This window comes from Ictalurus punctatus, chromosome 1, assembly GCF_001660625.3.
Source record: "Ictalurus punctatus breed USDA103 chromosome 1, Coco_2.0, whole genome shotgun sequence".
Classification (NCBI taxonomy): domain Eukaryota; kingdom Metazoa; phylum Chordata; class Actinopteri; order Siluriformes; family Ictaluridae; genus Ictalurus; species Ictalurus punctatus.
In genome coordinates this window covers 2428141-2437759 of record NC_030416.2, presented here as the reverse complement: position 1 = coordinate 2437759, position 9619 = coordinate 2428141, and the positions used below count along the sequence as shown (strand labels likewise).

Genomic DNA, 9619 nt, shown 5'->3' with positions numbered 1-9619 from the left:
GTTGTGTGACAGCAGCCCGTGACCAGATTAACCGGCTCTGAGAAGCCTGACCTATTTCCTCCTCAGCATCGCCTGGTAAATTTAGTGCCGAGCTCTTTATCTACGCTCAGTTTTAACACACCGTGGGTTAGCATTGTGTGCGTTATTCATGCAGACAGCTGTACACACACATCACACACACACACACACACACACACACACGCAAACTTTGAGTGCATCGTTGTCGTGCGCACGTGCTGTCCAGAGAAACGCATTTCTAACTTTTTTTTTTTTTTATGCAAAACCCTTCTCTCTTGATTGATTGATTTAATTTTTTTTTTGGATCTGATTGAATGTAAAGTCTCGGATGTTAATAGATCGGACTCTAATCTCGCTTCAAATCAGCGCACTTCCTCTGATTCCCAAACCTGTTGTCAGGAAATGGAACTTTTATTGATTTAATTGTTTATTTATTTATTGTAGAACGTGGTACAATGCTCTACAGGTTAAGGTGAAATCTTTTCCTGCTTCGGGTTTTAAGATGAATTCTTAAATCAAGTCTGTATTAAAGATATATCTGTAGAATATATATATATCATTTATTCTGATTGATAGAGATCATATATATCACTTGTATATTTATATACTGATGATTGTATTTTGCAGGAGAAATTTGCTGGTTATTTTTTTGTAATTATCCAGACATTTATATATAATATATATTTATATTTATATATTCCGCATCATTCTGCAAGAGATAAGTGTAGAATTCTTTGCGTTCTTAAATCCAGGCATCTGTATATTTATACTTTTATATCCAGCTTCATTTTTACAGGAAATAATTTGTTGGTGTGTGTGTATGTATATATATATATATATTGAACCTTTTGTAAATGCGTGAAAGGTTACTGTGCTATAGACGTCGTGGTCTGATCTCGAGTCTGATCTTGCTGTATATCTCGTGAGTCGATGGGATGTGATGTTGCAGGAGAAAACCTTCTCTTGACACCGATGGCGTGCTTCGTTTCCTAGCACCTGTACTGAGTTATTCAGCAGTGAGGAGTGTGTAAGGAGTGTGTGTTGCTGGTGAACTCTGACCTTCTCGTTATATAAACTCAGCATTTCAGAGCGAGGACACGTGTGCGTGTACGTCGAATTACTTGATCTTCCTCACGCTCGTTACTGTGACGCTTTATTATTGCTTCTTGCTTTCGTTTTTACTCAAACATTGGCGTGTGTGTGTGTGTGTGTGTGTGGCTTGGATTGAGTGAAGCTGTAGGAACTGTCCATGGTGCTGCCTCCTGTCCTGAGTTTCTCACGTCCATGTCGTTGATCCACAGATTTAGACCAAAAGTTCTTCCTGTTAAGTCATTGAAGAATCTTAAGGTGCCGTTACTTTTGTCGCTTCAGTCTAATTGCGTAGCTCAGGTTATTTCCGAAGCTTTTCCAGGTTACAGTAAATCAGTACGAGTTAAATAAACCTACTTTGTCGGGAGTGTTAAGGGATTATTTATCCACAGCTCGACTCCAAGCGTGTAAACATTTGCTCGCTAATTGTGGATCCATGTAGCCTTGTCTTGTTGCCTTTTTTTTTTTCTTTCTTTCTTTCTTTCTTTCTGCCCCCCCCCCCCCCCCCCCCCCCCAAACCCCACCATCTAACCTCTCCCACTCATGCGCAAAAACTTCACTTTAGTTAATCCCAGAAAATGAATTATTTGGATTTAATTCGACAAGGTTTCCGAAAATGTTCCATCTGCCACGGAGCAGCTGGCGAAGGGATAAACGTAATTAATTACTTAACTTTTTTTTTTTGAAGAGTGAAACACGGCTGGAGGAGAGAAAGGGAAAGAGACAGAGAGAGAGAAGGAGAGAGAAAAAGGAGAGATGGAATTGAAATTGAATTGAGACAGATTTTTTTGTTTGTAGGTTAGAATTTTTTTTTTTTTTTTTTTTAAATGATAGAAACGCGTTGTTACAAAATATAAGAAACGTAAACGTGGTGAGAATTTGAACGGTATACGGTGTGTGTGTGTGTGTGTGTGTGTGTGTGATTCTAAAGTTTAATTGACACTATAAACCGTAGGAAGTCACACAGTGTTTTCATCACCACTGTTTTGTGTTTTTTTGTTGTTGTTGTTGTTGTTTTTTGGGTAAATATCAGCGCACCTTGCGAACGTTACCTCACGGTCCACGTTTTGTTTAGTTTTTTCGGTTCTCTGGCCTGACTACAAAGCGGCGTCTCGCAGCCTCGTGGGCCGCAGGAACGGCGAGGATTTCTGCGTTTATTTCCTCTGTTGCATTGTTTAAACAGCTTTCCGCTCCGGTTTTGATCCCTTCCTCTCTCGCCTTTGAGGCCGTTCCACGTCGTGTCAGCTGTTGACTGATAGCATGAGGACGGCCTCGCAGCGGGGAATGAAAGAAAAGTAGCGGTTGGTAAACACTGATAAGGGATAAATAGAAAGCGGTCAGGCAGAGATAGTTGTGTGGGAGCCCAGATTGTGTGCGGTCTGCTAAAATGAGATTCGCCGCCTGTCCTTTTTTTTTCTTTTTTTTTATTCTTCTTGCCCTCCGCTCATGCGCCCCCTCCTCTGGACTGGGCTTGTCTGGAAAATCTCCAGTGACCTCACTAGGCAAGTCCCAGGCTTCAGGAGCCTTTTGTATGCGTGTGTGTGTGTGTGTTTGTGAGGGTGTGTGTTTTGTTTTTCCTAACAAGGGTCAAGTCGGCCAATGCACGTGTCCCCGATGCTTACAGACAGCTGTCACGGCTGTGAGAGCACACGGTAATTCATTTCACCTCAAAGTACAAGATTACAGCTGAACCTTAACCGAGAAACGTTTTTTTTTTTTTAATGTTTTTTTTTCTCTCTCTAAAATCAAAAGGAGACTTAAAAAGAGTGTTTGTTTTTTTTTTTTAAGATATTCTTGAATCTGTCTGCGGTTACTTGACCGAAAAGACTTGAAATTGAATATCTGTATCCTGATATGTTTTTGCATGCTGTGTTGTTTTTCCTCGTTTTTGTTTCTTTAGCGCGTTCACACGGACTGAAATACCCGAAACGTACATTTCTGGTTCGCTTTCCTACCCGAAATATTCCCACGTCGACATTAAAAACCCTCGGTTACATTTTTGCTTCGTTTCCTTCGACTAAAATTGTGAAGCGTTTTCTCAGAGGGACAAAATATTTTTTTTAACCTAAAAGTGACGTCTTGGTTTAAAAAAAAAAAAAAAAAAAAATTGTAAAAATCTGCTTCAGTTTTCCTGACTTTTCTTAACAACAATAATCTCAAACAAAACTTTATTTTTTTTCCATTTGAAGATTTCTCTTCGTTGACTAAACAGCCAAGTTATATATTATATGTATGAAATTCTCATTTGGGTCAGCTTGGTTTCTCTTTTTTTTGTGTTGTTTTTGTACCTTGAGGGTCACTGTGTGGTATATTTACATGGAAAATAATACCCCCATTACACACGGCTCAGCTAACGGGAATGGACGTTAAGTGAATGACAAAAAGGTCTTGAAAGAAAGAAAGAAAGAAAGAAAGAAGGCCGGGGGGGGGGCCGGTGGGGGATTTTGGTGCTCCTGCTATCTCGGTGTCCATGCGACACAATACACACCTCCACCCGGCTTTAATTAATTAATTAATTAATTGATTGATTTTTAATCGTGTACTGAAAGGGGGTAAGAGGCTGGTATTGACGTGCTTCGCTGCGACCGAGCGTGTTTGGTGTGTTTAGCTTGAAAGTGTGACTGAGAAGAAGAAGAAGAGATGAAGGGTCAGGATATGATGCGAGAGAGAAAGAAAGAGTGCACTTTAGTACGCCGTCACTTCAAAGCCCTGGAGTGCGGCGGCCGCATCCCTTCGGGTGACATGTTAATCCGTGTCACGCCGATGTGCCGATTGGTTATTTATTTATTTATTTAGTTCTTCCTGATATCAGCGACAGCGTTTGAGTAATATTTACATTAACAGCGTCTCGTATCCAGAGTGACCCGCGCAAGTGCTGTCTTATCTACACGCAAAACAAATCCGTATGGTCCTTATGGTAGCGCGGGCTAAAGATATCAACAACCCGAGGCATTACAAGCATAAGAACCTTCGCTGTTGTTGTGCTGACGCAGGAAAATAATCAACAACGTGGTGGTGTGATGACGAAACTGACTCACTGTTCCCACCTTAGAGCTGATTATTTACCACAGCATTTTCTATTGTTTTTTTTATTTTAATTTTTTTTTTAAAAGAGCGACACTTTTTTAAAATCCGTTTACTGTTGCGGAAACAACTCCGTCCTCCGTCCTCCGTCCCGAAGACTGGCACTGGAGACTCCTTCCGTAAATGTATTAAAAATAACAAGCAATAAACGTCTCCTTATGGAACGACCGCTGCATCGTATCGACGTGCGTCGGTTTGCAAAGCGTCTCCAGTACACGTTGTTACCATGGAGATGGTAACGCGTTAGAGCTGCTGCTACAAGTCCAATCAGATCGGAGAGTTTGCTTGAAAACAGTTTCCACCCTGAAATCTGAGGACCGGACAGTTGAGGGTTAAAGGTCGCGCTGGAGAGTTGAACTCGAAGCGCAGAAGCTTAGTCGCTGCGATGAAACATGCTGAAGAAGACACGTTGTGTAGATTTATTGATTATTTATCGCACTAATGATGTGTAAAACACGGAAAAACGACAAGGTTTTCGAGGTTTAATTGTCCAGCTGAGAGCAAACGGACTTGATGTGTGCGGAGCGCCTTCCGATTTACATTTTGTTAAAGATTATACGTTTTATTGATGTATGTGTTCAGAATGGTGCGCCATCTGTTGAACCGCTCTACGGCCCTGGTAACCTTTTAAGTACAAAATCGTGTGTGTGTGTAGATGCTGGAATATTCCCTAATATCCATATTGTGTTATAAATAACCGTTTTTCAACAAGAGAGGATGCGGGGCCTTCGAATAATTTCATCCCTACACGGCAGAGACGCACGTCTTTGTTTTTTTTTTTTAAATCGTGTACGCAGCAGTACGGCGAAGTTATTACAGTACGTAAGCGGGTTAAAAGTTTCCGTCGTACGGAATCCGTGATGAAACCACGCTCCTGTCTCGTCGAGACCTGCGTTTCGCGCATAAAACTCTCAGGAAGAACGCGTTCCAGACAAAGCTCGCTCGGTCGGACCGGGACTTCATACGGCCGAGGGTAAATCCGAGCTAACGCTGGCACCGGGTTAAAGGCCTCGGGTTTTGTAATCCGAGGCGGCCGGGGGATTTCGCCGCACACGGTTTATACGAGCGAACTAACGAAAGCGTTGGCTCTCGTGGAAGAAAAGACTAAACAGAATAAACACTGTCTGTCTGTTTGTGTTTAATTGTTGTTCTAATGCACAAAAGCCTCGGAAAGCCGTCTCGGACGAAGGTTAAACGTCACGCTCGGTGTCACGAGGCTCCGGTTTCCCAACATATGCCGCAAACGCCGACCTTTCCCCTCGTTTTGCTCGGTCGCCGTGCTTCGTTGTCGGTGTCGCTTCCTGCGCTCGAGTGAAACCGGGAGGGGGACCGCTGTTTGAGCAGGGTGAAGGAGCGGCGCTTGAAGTGGCGTTGTTTAATGACAGCGGCAGCTGACTCATTAGGCGAGCGCAGTGAAAGGTAATTAACCCTGGGAAAAGTACAGCTGCCATACGAGCTGTTCATTTCGGTGCAATCTGATTAGGAATCAGGAGTTTAAAGGGTGGCTTCCTCGCAAACTCCTGATACAAGCACCCTGATAGGGTTTTTTCCACACTTTCTACCCTTTTTGTTTCAATTTTTTATTTATTTATATATATTTTAACCAAAGGGCACTCACTCACAGGAGGCCAGGTCTGTGTGTTTCTTCCTACAGTGTCTCTTTTATCTCTGACTTTAACCGAGGTCCGAGGCCACCTGGTACCACTCGTAGTACGTTTGCTCAGACCGAGATGGAGAAATAGGCGTGGAAGTTTTCTCCACGAACACCTGGCCTTTTTTTATTTATTTTTTTTTATACATCAGAGCTCTCATTGTTCAGCCCCCTCTACACACACAAATTATATATATATATATATATATATATATATATATATATATATATATATATATATATATATATATATATATATATATATATATATACACATACATACATACATACATACATACACACACACACACACACACACAAAGAGTAAAGGTCACTGAATAGAGTTTGTGAACAGGATGCGTGGCTCAGATGTCATTAAGCGATACACATAAACGATAGTTTCTCTGATGACTTCCCAATCTTAAAACAACGATAAGACATTGTGGTTAAGTAAGGAAAGAACTTTTTTAGCATGGGAAAGGAAGACTTCACAGGAAAGTAATGGACGACGATGACGCCGAGTCATCCTTTCCACCCCGTGTCCTGAAGTGTGTCAACGTTTACAGTTTTTTAAAAATTATTATTTAAAGAACATGGTACTTTTCGTCTGTTTATAGTGTCGTGGAACGTCTCCCTACAAAACTCCCCAAAGTGTCGCCACTGTCCAACCCTTTCATGTTCTTTTCTCCGGACATGGCCAGGGTGAGGATTTTTTTCCTGTGTGCGCCGGCCAAGCGATTAATTCCATGTTAAGAATCCTGGATGCGCTTTCTCATCAGCGAACCGAGTGTGTGTTGGGAAAAGGGATAAAAGTGACTGCTTCCTTTTTATGAAATGACCAATTTGGCTTGAGGATCAAAAAAACTAAAAAAAATATATATATATATCAGGAGAGAATTTCCAATAGTGCAGGAGCATGGAGCAGCTCATGCCTTCATTTTAAAACATTTGACTAGTCACATTGTTATAATAATAATAATAATAATAATAATAATAATAATAATAATAATAATGCATTGCGCATATTATATATATATTATTATGCATTTTATATATACATACATATGTGAGAAGGGTGGGATTTCAGAGACGATGTTCCAAGAAGATTCAAGAAGCTTCCTTGAACGATGAAATTCTTCGTGTTCTCACAGACGATGCGGTAGAAAACGATGGCTACGTACTAGCAAAGAAAATAACGACTACGTTACAGTCGTCCAAGACGTTTTAATATTTCCTTCTAATGATTTAGTCTTTTAACTAGACACATTCTTACTCATACGTTTGCAGTTAGTCCTAGATTCTACACTTATATATATAGATAGATAGATAGATATAGATGATGATATCAATCATCATAATCTAGATGATGTATTTTATTCTAATTATGTCAAAATAAAATTTGTTTTATATATATATATATATTTGATGCTTTATAAACTTTGACATTGAAGAGATTTCACACTTTAGGATCTCTAACGTGAGCTTTCTTTCTTTTCTCTCACTGATTGATTTCTGTGCGGAGGGGAAGAAGAAAACCTCCTCCGATCTTCTCCGAAGTTTTTTTGTTTGTTTGTTTGTTTGTTTGTTTGTTTTCCCCCCTCCCCAAACGCTGATGATTACAAGGTTTCGATTTACACAGGACGATTTGCATTTCATTACGCGCTCCCGAAAGCACCGGGCGTATTCTTTTATAGTCTTGTATTCATACCATATCCAAACATCGCACATTCAAATCCGTCCGGATAAATTCCACCCGACAGACGAGGATAATGTTACGACATTACGAACGTTTTCGTTTGTTTGTTTTACTTCTTTTTTTTTTTTTGGTCACGAACGCTGCTACGTTGTCTGAACCTTTAAACACATTAAGCACTTTATTTATCCCCAAAAATAGCAAACGGGCATAAAACCACGAACGTGGAAATTATTCCTGGAGTGAACTCCAAACGGGAAAGTTTTTTTTCCCCCCCTCTCTTTTTTTCTTCCTTCAGTCTGCCTCCTCATCCTGGCAGATCAGAGTGTAATTGCCAGTAATCAGGTCTGTTTGCGGCTGATAAAACCTCGGTGAATGCTGCCGAAGCCCCCTCTTTGTGTGATGACTCAATTATGCCCGAAGAGTGCCTCATCAAACCTGGCCCATCAGCTGCCTTAATAAATAAGGAAGACGCAAACTTGCTGCAGGCGCATTGTAATTCCATTCATTCCGTAATTACATTCAGCCCAGAGTTAACCCATTCCTTCTGCAACACGGGACAAAGACACGGACTGGGGGGGTGGAGGAAAAAGAGGTGACCTTGTGCTGGGCCCCGGGCTCCATAATTCAAAGAATGATACAGCTAGAGAACGCTGAGAGAAACAGAGCGAGAGAGAGAGAGAGAGAGAGAGGCGTATTAGTGGAGATAATGTTCAAGGTCTTTATTTATTCATTGTCCCTTCGCTTACGCAGCTTTATTCCATAATTACAAAGTTCAGTCTAATCATAGCAAGCGCTCTGTACTGAGACGGGCCACGGAAATAATTTTTAACCTTTTTTTTTTCCCCCAAACGCTTTCCGTTTCTTAAACAGACCGTCATCCTGCCTGCTTGTACAGCTATTCGAAACACGAGATATTTGCCATATAGTGGAATGATTGGTGTTATTTCGTTGGTGAACGAGTTCTATTGATATTATAGCGCTATCATGAGATTGTCATTGATCTCAACAAGGCAGTTGTGGGTGAAAATATGTAACGGCTTCGTTTATTGAAAGGAATTTTTAAGAAAAGAAAAACACGTAATCGGCGATTTTATTTCTGTCCGTTTAAACTGAACCGTTAGTCGTTTTTAACTTCGTCCAGATGTGCCCGCGGCGGTCGTATTTCAGAATGTTTTTTCATTACCACTCTGTTATCTCGTCAAATCGACGGCGTGTGGGGGTTTTTTTTCTTCCTCCCCCCTCCAAGTCAGAACAAATGACATTTTAATTCATGTGTTGATTGCACTTGCGTCACTTTTTACACACGCTTCTCGACAGCTCAAATAAGGTTGTGGGAAAAGTAGCAGATGGGCTAGGGCAGAGACCGCCGGCCCCACACACACACACACACACACACACACACACACACACACTAGGAAGCACAAGCTCCCAGGAGTGAGTAAGGCCTTAGCCATCAGTGTCCTTGGCCTGCGAGGGCATTAGATTTTGAACGAAATTATGATTCAGCAGATGAGGCAAAAGCTTCAAATAGTGGGCGGTCTTTTTAATGCTAATAACATGAAACCCCTCCCCCTCTCTCTGCTCTTCATTTTGTCTCTCTCTCTCTCTTGCATACATTCAAAACATATGCAGTGTAAAACTTTATAGAGAACAAATAACGTCCAGTTTCTGATATTTCTGCAACACGGAAATCCGATTGGTCGGAAGGTGTCGATTCATTTTCAGTAACAGCAGCAGGATTTATATCACTGCATAATCGTTTCTATAGTAGCAGCTCGTTCACCGGGCAGGCCGTGTAATCGGATTAAAAAACATGTGCAACCGTTGACATGGTGAAGTTTTCTGCGAGGAGCGTAATTAATCCGTACGTAGCACTTTCGTTTTTGTCTACAAGATGTCCAGGGTTTTATAGGACGTTCTAGCAAAAACCGTGGAAATAAGTGACACGACCGTATGGGCGAGGAGTCAAACCGCTGTGAAATGCTAAGATCTCATGCGGCTCCTCGTCTCTAGATGAGATGCTAATTGATTTCATGAGAGAGATCGAATAACTCGAGCGATTGCTACTGTAAAAAAAACGA

General features: G+C 41.3%; 1 protein-coding gene across 3 annotated transcripts in view; it reads left to right on the top strand.

The window, feature by feature from the left end:
* Positions 1-9619, top strand: part of st18 (ST18 C2H2C-type zinc finger transcription factor) — a 44179-nt gene that overhangs the window by 503 nt on the left and 34057 nt on the right. The window lies entirely within an intron of this gene.